The sequence below is a fragment of the Erinaceus europaeus genome, chromosome 6 (genome assembly GCF_950295315.1).
Source record: "Erinaceus europaeus chromosome 6, mEriEur2.1, whole genome shotgun sequence".
Taxonomy (NCBI): domain Eukaryota; kingdom Metazoa; phylum Chordata; class Mammalia; order Eulipotyphla; family Erinaceidae; genus Erinaceus; species Erinaceus europaeus.
Genome location: NC_080167.1, coordinates 6,010,796 through 6,029,040, shown reverse-complemented (window position 1 = coordinate 6,029,040; position 18,245 = coordinate 6,010,796).

Sequence of the window (18,245 nt, the reverse complement as noted above, 5' to 3'; positions counted from 1 at the left end):
CTGGGCTCGGTGCCTGAACCATGAATCCACCGCTCCTGGAGGCCATTTTTCCCCCTTTTTGTTGCCCTTGTTGTTGTAGCCTTGTTGTGTTTATTATTATTGCCACTGTTGACGCTATTTGTTGTTGAATAGGACAGAGAGAAATGGAGAGAGGAGGGGAAGACAGAGAGGGGGAGAGAAAGACAGACACCTGCAGACCTGCTTCACCGCCTGTGAAGAGACTCTCCTGCAGGTGGGGAGCCGGGGGCTTGAACCGGGATCCTTACGCCGGTCCTTGCGCTTTGCGCCACATGTGCTTAACCCACTGCGCCACCGCCCGACCTCCGGTCTATCTTTCTTTCCCCCTCTCTGCCTTCCCCTCCTCTCTCCATTTCTCTCTGTCCTATCCAACAACGACAATGGCAATAATAACAACAAGGGCAACAAAATGGGAAAAATGGCCTCCAGGAGCAGTGGATTTGTAGTGCAGGCACAGCCCCAGTGATAACCCTGGAGGCAAAAAATTAATTAATTAATGATATTATTTATTTGATAAATAAATGAACCGAAAATAGGTTTATTATCACCCTTCTCTGGATTATAGTCAAGTTTAGCACAGGAACTTTCACTCCATTAGCTGAACAGCTACTACATTGCAGGCTCTGGGCAAAACACTCTACAGGGCATCTCATTGACTCCTCATACCAATCTCAGGTAGTAGGTATTTCATTTTATTTGTTTACTTTTATGCAACAGTGGGGAATGAACTAAGGGCCTGAGCACATGACACATCACGGAGAGCCCCCCTGGCCTGCCTTCTACGCTACTGTATATCCTGAGAGAGGAGAGATGGAGCTCTAAGGAGAGAGAGAGGCAGATGTTGGAGAGATATTAAAGCAGTATAAAGCAGTGACCCGTGGAGCTCCCCTGGTCCGTAGTGGTCCCATGTGGTGCGGGGGACTGAGCCTAGGGCCTCCATGCATGATGAGGCCTGCACTCTACTCTCTGTTCTCTCTCCAGGCCCCAGTATTTCTTTATGAAATATGAATGAAGAAAATGGGGCTCCCGGGGGTAGAGTGACTTGCTCAGGGTCACCCAGAGCTGGGCTTGAACTTCAGGTAGGCTCACGCACAGAATTGGGTTTGTAAGTGTCATATAACCCAGTCCCGTGGGCTAGCTCACTTGGATAGTGTGTGCTTTTGCCTTATGTACGACATAGGTTAGAGCCCAGACCCCACCTTCCCTGTTTCTAGCTTAAAAAAAAAAAAAGTATCATACAATCCTCTTGCCTCTCAGAGTGGGTGGTTCAGCGACCTTTCCGCTGCTCTTGGCCTAAGGGGGAAGTGACAGGGCCAGCTAGGGTCACGGCATGAGGCAGAGGCCAGCCTTGCCCAGAGCCCAGGGGGGACTGCTCTCTGCACCTCTGACTCATCTCCACGGAGCAGCTCCATCCCCAGCCTCAGGAGGTGTTATTTATAACCCACAGGTTCTCAGAGCAGGGAGCCTGCAAGCTACCTGGGCCTGGGCTGCAGGGGGTGGAGGGGAAGGCAGGGAGGGGGTGGGCAGAGGCCATAGCAGAGCCTCCCTGCTCCTTGCTCTCCAGTCAGCATTCACAGGGAGGTACCCTGTAGCTCACTCTGGGGGTGTCTGGCTTGTCATCAGTAGACAACCTCTCCTCCCCCGCTGCCCGCCTCCACACTGAAGAGGCTTGAGTGAGTGAATGAATGAATGGCAATAGCTTCAGGCTTTCTTATTTGGTCAGATCATGCCATCTCTCCACCCCAGACTTCCCAGTGGTTCCCCCTCTCATTTAGACTCAGTCTTTACAATGGCAACCAAGTTTGTCCACAGTCCAGCTCCTGCTCCTTTTGACATGCTACATACACCCTGGTCACTTCACTCTGGCGACCTCCTTGCTGCATGTGGTCCTGTTTTGGGGCTCATGCCGTTTCCTCCCTTGGGGTCAGCCATCCCTCTGTGCCCCCCCACGCCACCCCCTGGCCTGTCTGCCTCAGCCCCTTCAGCTCTCTTGTTCAGAAATAAACTTCTCAGGGAGACCTTCCTTGACCATGCTACTTAAATCATACACATGTACAAGGATTTGTCGTCCCTTTACTGCTACTGCCATCACCTAGCTACAGATATCACTGATTTGTCATTTTTAAATATCTATTTATTATGGATAGAGACAGACATTGAAAGGGGAGGGGGAGGGGAAAGAAGGAGGGAGGGGTGAGAGAGAGGGAGGAAGAGAAAGAGGGGGAGAGGAGGCAGGTTGTAACACTGCTCCATTGCTTGTGAAGCTTCCCCTGCAGGTGGGAACCAGGTGCCTGGCTGGGTCCCAGCATGACTCAGGGTTTTTCTTGTCTGCTTCCTATTGGAATATCAGCTTCAGAGGTACTTTGTTTTGCTCGGTGGTGCATCCCCAGTGCATAAGTAAAACAGTGGCTGACACACAGGTAGCACTTAATCATAACTGTTGGCTACACGCTTTGCTGCAATTCTCACAGACTTGAACCAGCTCACCTTAACCTCTCTGGGTCTCAGTTTTGTTGGACTCGGTGGACTCCAGTCTGGGTAGTGGAGGGTTCTAGCCCTTCATCCTATCTCAGGGCATTTGCTCAAAGAGTTGGCCAAGACCTGGCTAGCTATTCCTCTCCCAGACCAGTCTTCCCTGTGCAGTGTTCAGGCGTATGGCAGCGCTCTGGTATCTGTGTTTGAGACTGTGAGCAGATAGATGTGCTTGTGTGAAGGAAGGAGCCTCTGCATGCATTTGGAACCCTGGCTGAGGTGGGGTGTTCCAGGAGAATGTCAGCACAGGTCCTAAAGTTGCCTAGTTGCCTGCCTGCCTGCTTCTTTGTGTTTCCAGTGGAGCAAAAAGTAGAAATGTCCCAGAGCATGACAGACCCACCTCTAATTAAGTGAGAGAAACACCCGCTGCTTTGGAGAGGAAAGAGCTTCTTGGCTGGGGCTCCTCATACCTGTAACACGCTGTTTCCACTTCCTCAGCTGTGACAAAGCCACAGCAAAGCTGCCCACCTTCCCACCAGGGAAGCCCTCAGGACTGCAGACTCCAGTGGGGATGCCAGGCCCATTTTTAGATCTCATCTGCTCCTAATGGGCCCAGACTTGCCCAGGTTTCTAAAACAATTGCTGACACATCTTCCTCCCTCATCTCTTTCAACTCTTCATTTAAATGACAACTTCTCACCGAGGCCTTTCTTCATGTTATGACCATCTTCTATCTTACTACACATATTATTAGTGGGTTTTGGAATTTACTAGCATGTTCACACATGTCCCCATTTAATTACAGAATCATTTTTGGCTTGAGACACTGCAGGCTGACCTAGCTTCTGGGAGGCTTCACTACATTTTTCTTAGAAGAGGTAGCTTTTATAAACAAGGGCAGGCAGGCAATATAGGTATTTTATAAATAATGAAACTGAGGTTAAGTGGTGACTTGATATGCCTAATGTCACACAGCTGGGACATGAGCCCAGGCAGGCAGCTGGCCCTGGGCTTCTAGGGAAGAAGAAAGGGGCAATCATATTTGGGGAGAATAAACTTAACTTTTGAAGGATGAATGACGACATAAGAGCATTTGGGCCTTTGGAGCTGAGAAACTTGGGCTCAAATCCCAGGACTATCGTTACCTGAACCCTAAGACAAGACTTTAAGAGTGTGTGTGTGTGTGTGTGTGTGTGTGTGTGTATGTGTGTGTGTGTGTGTATGTGTGTGTGTGTGTGTGTGTGTGTTGGAGGGGAGGCGGCCCAATAAGTGATTTAGAAAGTGTGTGTGAGACTTGCAAGCATGAGGTCTTTGGTTTATCCCTGGGGTTACATATGCCAGTGATGCTCTGGTTCTCTCTTATTCTCAAATAAACAAATATTAACATAACAGGTGGGAAGGGAGGTGGCTCAGCAGATAGAGCGAGCCTTGCATGAATCAGAGTCAGTTCCAGCCCTGCCACTACATCAGCCCCTTTGTGGGCCCCCATAGGACCCTGCCCTCAACTTGGATCAACAATGGTAGAGAATGTTCCATCCTCCAAAGGGAGGCTGAACACCATACTCTATGCTACACCTGAGGAAGATGGGTCCTGATATTGGGGCAGCTTGGAAAGTTCCTACTCATGACCACAGAATGTGAGCTCAGATCTGCAGGGATGCAGAGGCCACACAGGCTCCTAAGCTGAATATGGGCCCCAGATCACATCAAATTGATGGGGTTTACAGTCAACAACATATTTGGGAGCTACTCTCTTCCCTGATCCAGCTTTCTGGTCCTTTTTCCAGCCGTGACATCATCTCCCCAGACAATAACTTGGGTCCACCTGCACATCAGATTTCAGGCTTAGGGAAAAACAAAACAAAACAAAACAAAACAAAACAAAACAAAACAAAACAAAAAACTAGTATAGCCACAGGCCCTTTGGAATAGAACTCAAATAGGCCTACTAGCGGGAGTCGGGCAGTAGCGCAGCAGGTTAAGCGCAGGTGGTGCAAAGTCCAAGGACTGGCTCAAGGATTCCTGTTTGAGCCCCCTGGCTCCCCACCTGCAGGGGAGTCGCTTCACAGGTGGTGAAGCAGGTCTGCAGGTGTCTCTCTTTCTCTCCCTCTCTCTGTCTTCCCTTCCTCTCTCCATTTCTCTTTGTCCTAACAATGACATAAATAACAACAATAATAACTACAACAATACAAAACAAGGGCAACAAAAGGGAAAATAAATAAATATAAAAATATACCTACTAGCTATCTACAAAATGGACCCCCCCCAACTCTTCATCTGCACTATTCCAGCCTTTAGGTTCATGATTAGTCAACAACTTGTTTGGCTTTTTATGTTAACTCTCTTTTCAGCCACCAGGTTCCAGATGCCAGCATGATGCCAACCAGACTTCCCTGGACAGACAACCCCACCAGTGTGTCCTGGAGCCCCGATTCCCCAGAGCCCCACCCCACTAGGGAAAGAGAGAGACAAGCTGGGAATATGGATGAACCTGTCAACACCCATGGAGTCTGGTGGTGGGAAATATGTAGTTGTACCCCCTCTTATCCTGTTTTTGTCAGTGTTTCATTTTCATAAATTAAAAAAAAAGGGGGGAGTCGGACTGTAGCGCAGTGGGTTAAGCGCAGTTGGCGCAAAGCACAAGGACTGGCATAAGGATCCCTGTTTGAACCCTGGCTCCCCACCTGCAGGGGAGTCGCTTCACAGGTGGTGAAGCAGGTCTGCAGGTGTCTGTCTGTCTCTCCCTCTCTCTGTCTTCCCCATCTCTCTCCATTTCTCTCTGTCCTATCCAACAACGACAACAACAATAATAACTACAACAATAAAACAACAAGGACAACAAAAGGAGTAAAAAAAAAAAAAGTTGTGGTCCGGGAGGTGGCACAGTGGATAAAGCATCAGACTCTCAAGCATGAGGTCCTGAGTTCAATCCCCGGCAGCACATGTACCAGAGTGGTGTCTGGTTCTTTCTCTCTCTCCTCCTATCTTTCTCATTAATAAATAAATAAAATCTAAAATAAAACAACAACAACAAAAAAAACCACTATGGACAGAACCAGGGGAAGCTCCATGAATGGTGGAACAGTGTGCTTTGGTGGTTCTCTCTAGAAATAAGATAAAATCGGGCTGTGAGACAGTTCAAAAATACAGCCCATGCTCAAGACCCAAGGTTTATTCCCCCACATTGCACTGTGCATACACACACACACACACACACACCTGCCTCAGTCTCCCCATCTGTAAACAAATAATCCCTCCCACACAAAGTCACTGACAGTATTAAGATAGTGAGATTCGGGCAACAAAAGGGAATGAATAAATAAATAAATATTTAAAGAAAAAAAAAAAAAAGATAGTGCGATTCAATGTCTGCCACTGGACTATGGCCGCTATGTAGCAACCCCACGACCTGCCAAACCTCCTTCCCTCACCAGCATCCCCACCTCCCCCGCCAATGAAGCAGCTGGAAAAGCGCAGGCGCAAGATCCTGCGGGTGATGAGATGTCGCGAGAATAGGCCATTGTCTCGCGCATGCGCGGCCTCAGCCTTAAGGCACGTGGCCTGTGACCCACCATTAGCGCCCGGATGCGAGGCGGCGGGGACTATGGCGCTCGGGGGGGTCGGGGCTTTCAGGGCTGGTGTGTTTTAGCCTGCAAACTTCAAGCCTCCTGGCTTCCCTGGGCGAGCTGGAGAGGGGAAGAAAAAGCGCAGACCTCCCGGGACCTCCCATGGGCCCCTTTGGGTCTCTCCGTCCGTCTTCGAAGGAGGCTTGGCTGGCCGCATTGGTCACCCCCAGGTGAGGCGCCAGCAGCCAGGCGACAGGTGACACGGGCCCTGCCGGGGACCCTCGTGGTGGCCTGGGGCAGGGGGTAAGGGCTGGGGGGGAGGGGGCTCGGAGCCTCCCCGGAAGCTGCCTGCTGAAGCGGAATCGGTGGTCGGTCGTGGAGGAAGTTTGGGATTCGATCCTGAAAGCGCTGGGAAGTCGCTGAAGTTGGGGACTGATGTCATCTTCGTTTTACTTTTTTTTTTTTTTTTACATTTATTTATTCCCCTTTGTTGCCCTTGTTGTTATTATTGTTATTGTTGTCATTGTTATTGGATAGAACAGAGAGAAATGGAGAGAGGGAGAGAAAGACAGAGAGAGGGAGAGAAAGACAGACACCCGCAGACCTGCTTCACCGCCTGTGAAGCGACTCCCCTGCAGGTGGGGAGCCGGGGGCTCGAACCAGGATCCTTACGCCCGTCCCTGTGCTTTGCGCCTCGTGCGCTTAACCCGCTGCGCTACCGCCCAACCCCCTTACTCAGCCTTTAATAAAAGTACATTTATTGGGACCTGGTTCCCTCCTGCCTGCAGGGGGAAAGCTTCACCAGTGGTGAAGTAGGGCTGCAGGTGTCTCTCTGTCTCTGTCTCTCTCCCTCCCCCTCTCAATCTCTCTCTATATATCTAATCAGAATGAATGAATAAATATTTTTAAAAGAGTGCATTTATTGGAGAATGCATGCCTTTGTTCCTTACTATAAGATCCTCACCTTCCTGACCATGCACTAGACTTTTTAGCGGTTTTTTTTTTTTTTTTGGATTGATTTAAATACTGCAGAATGTTTCCCAACTCTTAATTCCGAGACATCAGTTCCACCGTTCTCTTTTTGTAGTTGTTAACATGGATTTTGATGGCATGAAAAAGCTTGTCCTCTGAATTATATTTAGCTCCTACAAACTCCACTGCACAATTATGTTGTAAGGAGGAATTAGGTTTTATCTTTAAGTTATTATTATAGCCTAGAGAAAAGGTGAGTGTGGAGAAGAAGTACAGAAAGTAGTAGCATATCACATCATTAGTGTTTCCAACGTGGCACAGACTAGAACAGACTGACACGTGTGCTAGGTGCACCAGTCGGGGGTGGCATGAGACACAAATGGCACACGCAGGTTAGATGGGTAGAGGCGTGTGAGAAAGGGGGGGGGGCGGAAAGCAAGGGGCTGGTGCAGTACCCAGGGAGCCCATAATAGTCAGGCTTTTTTTTTTTTTTAATCACTCCTAGACCTGAAGGTCGAACGGAAAAATAACAGAACCCTGAAAGAAAGAAGATGGGGACAGGACATTCTGGAGAGGAAGCAGCAACCTTTTTGTGTTGACCTGAGGCGATCTGGCAGGAAAAAAACCCCTTCAGCCTCCAGCTCCTCCCTCCATCCAGCCTGATGCTGCCTCCCGTTGGCTGGATCCAGGTGAAGGCCAGAGGTCAGCAGAGAGGGAGCCGTGGGTCTGGAGAGGCACATGGGAGACCCGGCACTCAACTGGGAGCGTCGGGCGCTCGCGCTCTGATGCTGCCACGTCTCCTCAGTCCTGAGAAGTTTACACTTATTTATCTTACTGACATTGTTATTTACATTTATTTATTTACTTTTGTTATCAGCAGGGCTTCCACTGCTCCAGGCTGAATATTTTCAGAGAGAGAGCGGGAAAGACACTACAGCACTGGAGCTTTCCTTCCAGTGCAGTGGGGGCGAGGCTCAAACCTCAGTGACATGTGACAAAGTAGGTGCCCTCCAGGTCAGCTCGCTCAGTGGCCCCAACCCTCACATTTAAATCTGGATAGTCTGCTTGCTTTCGCCATGAGTGCGGCCCAGGTTCAAGCTCAGCTTCTGCAGTGGAGGAAGCTTCAGTACTGTGTGTGTGTTTGTGTGTGTGTGTGTGTGTGTGTGTGTGTGTTTATCTCTCTGTGCAAAAAAGTCAGCTCAGAGTGGTGAAGACCTGGCAAAGGGGGGGGTAAGTAAAAATAAATATCTTTCTTTTTTTTAAAAAAAGTATTTTTATTTATTATTGGATAGAGAAATTAAAAGGGGAGGGGGAGATAGAGAGGGAGAGAGAGAGCGACCTGCAGCCCTGCTTCACCACTTGTGAGGCTTTCTCCCTACAGGTGGGGACGGGGGGTGGGGGGCTTCAACCTGGGTCTTCACACAATTTTAATGTGAGTACTTAGCCAGGTGCACCACCTCCTGGCCCTCATTTTTTAAAAAATATCTATTTATTGGGGAGTCAGGCAGTAGCGCCACGGGTTAAGCGCAGGTGGCACAAAGTGCAAGGATGGGAGTAAGGATCCCGATTCTAGCCCCTGGCTCCCCAGCTGTAAGGGAGTCACTTCACAGGAGGTGAAGCAGGTCTGCAGGTGTCTATCTTTCTCTCCTCCTCTCTTTTCCTCTCCTCTCTCCATTTCTCTCTGTCCTATCTAACAACAATGATATCAATAACAACAATAATAACTACAACAACAATGAAAAACAAGGACAACAAAAGGGAAAATAAATATTTTTTAAAAAATATTTATTTATTCTCTTTTGTTGCCCTTATTGTTTTACTGTTGTAGTTATTATTGATGCTGTTGTTGTTGGATAGGACAGAAAGAAATGGAGAGAGGAGGGGATGACAGAGAGGGGAGAGAAAGACAGACACCTGCAGACCTGCTTCACCACTTGTGAAGTGACTCCTCAGCAGATGGGGGGCCATGGACTCAAACCGGGATCCTTCCGCCAGACCTTGTGCTTTGTGCCACCTGCGCTTAACCTGCTATGCTACTGCCCAACTCCCATACTTTACTTTTTTAAAGAATTTATTGTGGTCTGGGAGGTGGTTCAGTGGATAAAGAATTTATTTATTCGCGTGAGAAAGCTAGGTGGAGAGAGACATCACTCTGGCACATGTGCTACTGGATATTGAACTCAGGATCTCATGGTTGAAAGTCCAGTGGTTTATCCACTGTGCCACCTCCCGGGTCACAGAAGCTGTGTTTTTAAAGACATGTCCTTACTCTAGCAGAGCATTTGTCTAGAGTTCTGAACAGTAAATACAACCCTGCTGCTTTCAGAATTAGATGCTATTCCCTCAAGAGCAAGAGAATTCAGGCTCTGAATTCTGAGTTCAGAACCCAGGTTCTGAATCCAGTGGTTGGGAAGTGGCAGTCATGTTCCTTACCATATTGGTACCATGTAGGTAACAGCTGAATAGTCATTTGGGGGGGGGGGGCAAGGGTACCAGAATAGGATCTACCAGAGCAGTTCTGGAAATTGGACATCCTCTTGTGAATGAATGGAGTTGATTGTGGCCTCACATTTTCCGAGTCTGTGAAATCATTCTCCGAGTCTGTGAAATCATTCTCCCTCTTTAATGAGGTCCTCTGGGAAGAGGAGGAGCGGGCCTCCTTTCGTGACATGACTCTGACAAGCAAATCAATTCGTTCCATTTGTCTTCTCTTTGAAAACAGCAATCCTGCAGCATTACATAATCTAATCTTCATGCCTGGCTGGTTTGTTCTGTCCTCCTGAGGAATTGGCAGATGGTGCCAATGCAGAGACCCGCTTACACGCCTCGCAAGCCTCCTGGTATTAGAGTCACTCTCAGTGTCTCTCTTTGCTGTGGGTTCCCTCACTGTCATTCGTTTCTGGGGCTCAGTTTGCTGTTTTGCATTCCACGGGCACCACTGATTTTTGTTTGTTTGTTTTTTGCCTTGGGTCCTCATTCCAATTGTAATAACACAATAATTGGAAAAACTGAAAGCAGATAAAAAGAGAACAGAAAGCGAAGTTGCAAGCGCAGAGAACTTCCTGGATCTGTTCTATTAAAGGTTGGATGTTCAGAGGTTTTTGCTGCTAAACTTTGACTTCCTCACCCAGCTTAGTCCCCGTGTATATCACTGTTGCCAGGTTACGTATGTATCAGGGCTGGGAGAGTGGAGAACGGCTTGATAAGGCCCCTGGGTTCCCTTTCTCACAGTGGGTCACACACCTGCAGGAATGATTCTTCCCCAGATGGGACAGTTGCCTGAACTCCCCCTTTAGGTCAGTGCTGTCCCCCTGGCTAGAGGAAAATGACCTCAGATTCTGTAAGATGAGTCACCTCGAAGACAGTATCCAGGCAAAGGCAGTGCTCAGCCGTCCCACCTGAAAACCTTCTAAGAGCAGCCACCGGGGCTCCCTGGACACGACAGGGACAGTTCTGCTGTTTGTCTGGAAGTCAGCTGACATGCTCCAGTTTTGCCTTTCACCTGTTAGAACACTGAAGAATTTCTCTCTCAGTTGACCAGCAGTCGTATCCTTGCACTCCCATGTGTAGCCCACCCCTCTGCTCTCTGTTGAGAGGGTCTTATCTGAGGTGACTCCACGAGAGCTTTCTTTGCCCACTCCACTTTGTTTCTAACCGTGAGGAGCCAGGAGGTCTGCTTGGTGGAGGGCCGGGCACACCTCCAAGTGCCACAGATGTAACCGCCCTGCTCACAGACTGCACTGTTGGCTGACTGCTTTTGGATGGAACCTTAAGGCAATTAAAACACAGAACCCGCCTGCCTGTGGCAAAAACATGCCTGGTCCTTAAAGGTCACATGCGCCTTTCTGTGTGCCGGCCGCTCAGGATACAGGGTGTATATGCATGTAACAGAAATGATCTGTCTTAAGAGGAAACCGAACCAAACCACGTAGGATCCTTTCTTCTACCCACACTGAGTCCAAGCATAAGGAACTGCTTCTGTAAAAACAACGTTTTGCTGCTTTTCATTGAGTACTCACTGAGTGTGAGGCACATCCCTACTCTGCTGTGAACTGTGGGTTTCCAGTGATGAAGAAGACAGTCCCTGCCTCTGCTGTCTTGGAACACACCGTCTAGTGGGGGAGGCTGACGACGAAGGAAGCCAGGTGGCTGGAGCACCGTGAGGTCATCTGAGCACAGACTGCATTTCAGCTCCTGGAAATGGCACAGGGGTAACGGTGACTTCCAGTGTGGCGTAGTAGACTGTCTACAGCGACACTGCTGGAGTGCAGGTTGGGTGGCATAAGCATCACTGCACTCATGTGTGCGTAGGGAGTGACCCCACGTCCAGGAGTTCTCAGAGAGGCTGTGGAGAGTAGGGGAGGAGTGTTCTGGGAGAGTGTTGGTGGCGACATGTTCCCACTTTTCGTAAGAGAAGACGGTCACTGTAGGGGAGAGAGTGGCCCTCATCTGTGCCTTCTCTCTCCTTTGTCCAGGAAACAGACACAGGACCTGCTAGCTAGAGTAAGGGGAATGAACTGCTCATGTAATTATGGATAGCGGCCTACCTGGGAATCAGTTCATGCCAGTCTTCGCCTGTCAGAGCCACTTACCGATTGAGTGGAGTCATTGCTGTTTTGAAAACCATAATTCGTGTTCTAAATGGTACAATAGTTGATCCTACTTTTCAGTATTATTTTTGCTCTCTGTCCTCACTTTTCTGTGTATTATAATTTGTGTACAGTGAGATAGATATAAAGTCTTGGGTGTACAGTTCTGTCTTGACATATGCATATATTCTTGTAGCCCAGATCACTCTTCACTTTATTTTTAACATCTTGGAATCCTCTTAAGTGATGAACATTTGGATCCCTGCGTTCAGTCCGCTGATGCCTCCTCCCCCCTTCAGATTCTCAGCCAGACCGTCTCTGAGTTCCCCAATCACCACAGAGGACTTAAAGCCATAAGCACACTTTGTAATCCCAGCTTTCTGAAACCTAACAGAGAGATTTTCTCATCTGAAAACAAGGGAAGATTAAGTGAGGGATTTGATTCTGACAACAGCCAGAAAGGAATGAACTAGAGAAGAAAAGTCCCAGAGAATTAATTCGAGCATCACTGTGCAAATGCTTTCCAAGACTCTAAACATGACATACAGTCCTGGTCAGGAGAGAGCTGTTTCTCAGAGAAGCACGCCACAGGGCCGTGGCATTATCACACTGAAGTCTGATAAATGGGAGATCCTTGCACATTTAAAGAACTTTCCCCGCAGCCCTGCTATACTCTTTCTGCAGGCATCCTCTTAGAAGGGAGCCACAGAGACAGATAAACACAGCTCTCTCGAGGCTCCTGCTGTGGCCCCGGGCCCCGGGCTCATCTTCACTCACCGTGACCCTTGGTTGTGAAGTGTCTGGTCAGCAGCCCGAACCAGCTCTTCATCTGCATCACTTTCACCAAGGCTTACGCAGTCAGTCAGCTGCTTAGACAGGTAGGCAGCTGTGACAGAACAGCATGTGACCCGTTAGTGACTATGATCTGCAGAACGCAGAGAGAAGACAAATGAGGGGCTCTGTGGGGAAATGCCTTTAAAGTTACACAGGCAGCAGCTCTCGAGGGGGTAAAGCACTGGGTCTCGAGCACGAGTTCCTGAGTCTGATCCCTGGGATCCCATGTGCCAGAGTGATGCTGTGTTCCTCCCCCACCCCCGTTTCCCTTTCTGTCTCACCAATAATAAGTCTTTTAAAATGTGTACGGTTCTAGACAACCGAATAGAATCGTTTGAAAAGTATTTCTTCGTGACAGGGTCCTTTGCAGTAACCCTATTCCAATTATATCTCAAGGAGAGGCATAGCATTCTCATTTCCACATCCAGAACTTTCCCTGTCTCGATGATGGTATTTCTGAAATATTTCCTGGATCTGACTCAGCCTCTACATTTAGTCTTTATTACCTCCCCATCAGACTTGACTCCTTAAAGACGTGATGTTCACTTACTCACTGCTCTGCTCTCATGCCTGGTACACGGTGGGCACACAATTGTTTTGTTAAATGAAGGAACCCAGTTTCCAAATTGGTCTTGTCGTCAGTGTCCTTCTGTTGAAGACAACGTGTCAGCATTATTTTAAAATGCATGGTTTTACTTCTGCCCTTCACACTTTCAAAACCTTCAAGGGCTGTCTCCTGTCTGTAGAACAGAGGGCAAACTCCTGAGTATCCAGCTGCAGATCCCCCCCAGTTGAGTCCCAAGCACCTTTTCTGGCCTGTCTTCCAGCCCTTACCCTCCACCTCCTCCCGCAATCACGAAGTGCTTCCCAGATGTGCTACGTTCACGCTCCCAGGCCTTCACTGGAGCTTCTGCTCTGCTGGGAATGACCTTCCTACTCATCTGGTAGAATTCCATTTCTCCTTCAAAATACAATTCAGATGTCAGCCTCTAACACCTCCCAGTTCCCCTACTGGCTCTGCTTCCATATAACCTAGCTTGTTACTCTTTGTTGGATATTTCCCATAATATATATATTGAGTCAGAAATTGAGGGGGGGCAGGTGGTAGCGCAGCGGGTTAAGTGCACGTGGCACACAGCGCATGCATCAGCATAAGGGTCCAGGTTTGAGCCCCCGGCTCCCCACCTGCAGGGGTGTTGCTTCACAAGCGGTGAAGCAGGTCTGCAGGTGTTTTATCTTTTTCTCTCTCCCCCTTGATTTCTTTCTGTTCTATCCAACAATGACAACAATACTAATAGCAACAACAACAATAAAGCAACAAGAGCAACAAAAGGGAAAAAATAGCCTCCAGGAGCAGTGGATTCGTAATGCAGGCACCGAGCCCCAGCGATAACCCTGGAGGCAAAATAGATAGATAGATACATACATACATAGATAGAAAGAAAGAAAGTAAGAAGAGGCGCAAAGCTCAAGGACCGGCGTAAGGATCCCGGTTCGAGCCCCCAGCTCCCCACCTGCAGGAGTCACTTCACAAGCCGTGAAGCAGGCAGGTCTACAGGTGTCTTTCTCTCCCCCTCTCTTTCTTCCCCTCCTCTCTCCATTTCTCTTTGTCCTAACAACGACAACATCAATAACAACAATAATTACAACAGTAAAACAATAAGGACAGCAAAAGAGAATAAATAAATACATATTTAAAAAATAGGGAGTCGGACGGTAGTACAGCGCACAAAGGACTGACATAAGGACCCCAGTTCGAGCCCCCGGCTCCCCACCTGCTGGGGAGTCGCTTCATAGGCAGTGAAGCAGGTCTGCAGGTGTCTGTCTTTCTCTCCCCCTCTGTCTTCCTCTCCTCTCTCCGTTTCTCTCTGTCCTTTCCAACAACAACAACAATAAAACAACAAGGGCAACAAGAGAAAATAAATATTTTTAAAATGTAAACAAAAATGCTTAATAAAAAAGTCTAAAAAAAAATTAAGAGGGAAGGGGGTGATAGGCAAAGAGACACAGCACTGCTTTACCACTTGCAAAGCTTTCCCCCTGCGGGTGGAGACCGGGAGCTCGAAATTGGCCGCTAGTGCCTTGTAATGTGTACTCAGCCAGGTGTGCCACCACCTGGTCCCTATTTCCCATCATATTATAGTGGACTTTAGCCTTTTAAAGACAAAAGTTCCTAGAGATGAGAGACTGAATCTCCTGTACTTAAAACATTTTTTATTGGGGGGGATTAATGATTTACAATCACCAGTAAATACAGTTGTTGGAACATGTGTAAAATTTCTGTTTTCTGCCAAACACTCTAACCCTCTACCTAGGTCCTCCCCAAATGCCTTCACTTTGGTGCAATACACCAAACTCAGCCCAAGTTCTGCTTTGTGTTTTCCCTTCTGTCCTTTTTTTTTTTTTTTTAACTAAGGCAATCTATTTTATTTTAATTTTTGCTATCTTTATTTATTGGATAGAGACAGGCAGAAATTGAGAGGGAAGGGGTGATAAGAGAGGGAGAGAGACAGACACCTGCAGCACTGCTTCACCACTCACAAAGCTTTCCCCCTGCAGGTGGGGACCAAGGGCTCGAACTTGGGTCCTTGTGCACTGTAATGTGTGCTCAACCAGGTGTGCCACCACCCAGCCCCTATCCTTATTTCTCGCCTTGTCTATGAGTGGCTTCCTCCCTTCTCTTTGACTTCTCTAGCTTCACAGCAAGGCGACACATATATTTTATGGACTGCAAAGTGTAAGGCAATAGATGTTTCAAGTATTCTGTACTTAAAAAAAAATTTTATTGTCTTTATTTATTTATTGGATGGAGACAGCCAGAAATCGAGAGGGAGGGTTGGATGGAGAGGAAGAGAGAACCTGCAGCCCTGCTTCACCGCTCGTGAAGCTTTCCCCCTGCAGATAGGGACTGGGGACTCAAACCTGGATCTTTGTGCATTGTAACATGTGCGCTCAACCAGGTGTGCCACCACCCAGCCCCCTTCTGTACTTTTTTAAAAACAAATTTTATTTATTTTCCCTTTTGTTGTCCTTGTTTTTTATTGTTATTGTAGTTATTGTTGATGATGTCATCGTTGGATAGGACAGAGAGAAATGGAGAGAGGAGGGGAAGACAGAGAGGGGGAGAGAGAGAGAGACACCTGCAGACCTGCTTCACCGCCTGTGAAGCGACTCCCCTGCAGGTGGGGAGCCGGGGGCTGGAACCAGGATCCTTACGTGGGTCCTTCTGTACTTTTTTAAACATCTGGATCTGACCACTACTCGCCTCCTTCTCAAGTGTCACCACCCATGTCTCTACCATTATTTCTCACCTGCCCCGTGTCACAGACCCTACCGGCTGAGGCTCCACAGTGAACTCGCTACAAAATGGCCAGTAATGCAGGCCGCCAGTCACCACTCCCAGCCCACCCAGGGCTTCCCTTCACACTCGACTGGACCCAAAGCCCTTGAGTTTGGCCCCTGCCTGCCTTCCTTTCTGATTTTCTTTCTCCTACCCTCCTCCTGCTCGCTCCAGTCTTCTTGCCTCTCCTAGAATCTTGAAGAATCTTAACCGGCCTGCCCTCTGCCCGGCTATCTGCACAGCTTACTGTCTTCAGTGCACTCACAGTCCCCTCCTGAGAGGTCTTCCCTGCTCAGTGGCTCAAACAGCAGCCTCCCTTGAGCCCTGCTTTTTATTTTACTTTATTTTTCTTCACAGCTCTAACCAGCACTAATCTCACACCATTATTTTTTTTTAATTTCTTTATTGGGGAATTAATGTTTTACAGTTGACAGTAAATACAATAGTTTGTACGTGCATAACATTTCTCAGTTTTCCACATGACAATACAACCCCCACTAGGTCCTCTGTCATCCTTTTCCAGGACCTGTACTCTCCCTCCACCCACCCCAGAGTCTTTGACTTTGGTGCAATACAACAACTCCAGTTCAGGTTCTACTTGTGTTTTCTCTTCTGGTCTTCTTTTTCTTTTTTCATATTTTTATATTTATTCATTCCATTTTGTTGCCCTTGTTTTATTGTTGTAGTTATTATTGTTGTCGTTGTTGTTGGATAGGACAGAGAGAAATGGAGAGAAGAGGGGAAGACAGAGAGGGGGAGAGAAAGATAGACACCTGTAGACTTGCCTCACCACCTCTGAAGTGATTTCCCTGCAGGTGGGGAGCCAGGGACTCGAACTGGTATCCTTACGCCGGCCCTTGCGCTTTGCGCCATGTGTGCTTAACCCGCTATGCTACCGCCCGACTCCCCTGATCTTGTTTTTCAACTTCTGCCTAAAAGTGAGATTATTCCATATTCATCCTTCTGTTGCTGACTTATTTCACTTAACATTTCTTCAAGCTCCATCCAAGATGGGCTGAAAATGGTGAAATCACCGTTTTTAATAGCTGAATAGTATTCCATTGTGTATATAGACCACAACTTGCTCAGCCACTCATCTGTTGTTGGACACCTGGGTTGCTTCCAGGTTTTGGATATTACAAATTGTGCTGCTATGAACATAGGTGTGCACAGATCTTTTTGGATAAATGTTTATTTTTTTTATTTTAGTAAATGCACTAGGGTTTTCTCCTTTCCCCTTTGTATTAGTGATTTAATTGTATCTCACAAAACTCTAAGATTTCAGCAGCATATTTTCACACCTACACACAGTGTTAGCAAAGTTCTGTGCTTCCTCATGACCATCACAGGTCTCACAATTAAAATCCTTACTTAAGCGAGAGAGAGCAAGGGAGAAAAAAGAAAAGTCAGAGGCCATCCTGGTGCATGTGACACAGGGATGAAGCTGGAAACCTCAGGCGTGCAAGGCCTGTGCCCTCCACGCTGAGCTTCGCTCCCGTCTGCTCCTTCCATTCAAACAGCTGTGGATTCGCCACGGAAAGCGTCTCCATTTTACTCGCTGCCTTGTCCCTACTGGGACCTAGTACCACAACCATGCCTGGCAAACAACAGGCACTCAAGTATTTGTGGAAGGAAGGAATGCATGCATGAACCTTCGTGTTCAGGTGCACAGCACAGTGTCTGGTTCTAGACATCCTTAGGAAGTGATCGACCAAACTAACAGATTTTCAAGAGAAATGGAATCCTGGCATAAATCCAGGCTTATCCAGACTCTGAGAGCAAGTTCCATCCACTTGCTGTGTCACATCATTTTGATTTATGTCCTCTAGTCGTCACAGATGATGATGGGTCAGGGTCCTCACTGTTTCAGAAACTAGCTGCTGAGACACCTTGCCCTGCATTTTCCCGGGGCTTCAGAAAGCTAACCAAGACTGGTTGTGGCGGGCTTCCCAGCCCCCCTGCAGCCCACGGCCTGCCCTCAGCTCCTGAAGGATTCTGATAAGGTGCTTTATCTCCTGACATTTACAGAGATTGCACATTTGTTAATCCTACTGAGCATTGGCTATTCTGAGGTCTAGCACAGGAAAGATGTGATTACCCCCAAACTCTGAGAGGGTGGGCCCTCCTGTTGGAGTGGACACTGCTAGGAGGTTTCATGGCCGTTAACAGCACGTGAGCGGCTTTGAAATGACAGCTGAGCCCCCCGTAGCAGGTGAGCTGGGGGACCATTCGGTGCACATTCCCAGTTCACTTTGGCCTCTGGGTATTTGCTCTTGCAGCCCTCCTGGTTGTTGTTGTTTTTTTCTTTTGCTTGGTATGTAAGTGTACAGAAGAAGCAGGCAGCACTGAGAGGACTACACCCTTGGCAGAAGTGAAGCGAAGCACATTGGCGGTCCATCCAGCTCCCCTTCAGTTGAGACCAAGTGGTGACCAGACTTTCCCTGACCTCAACAA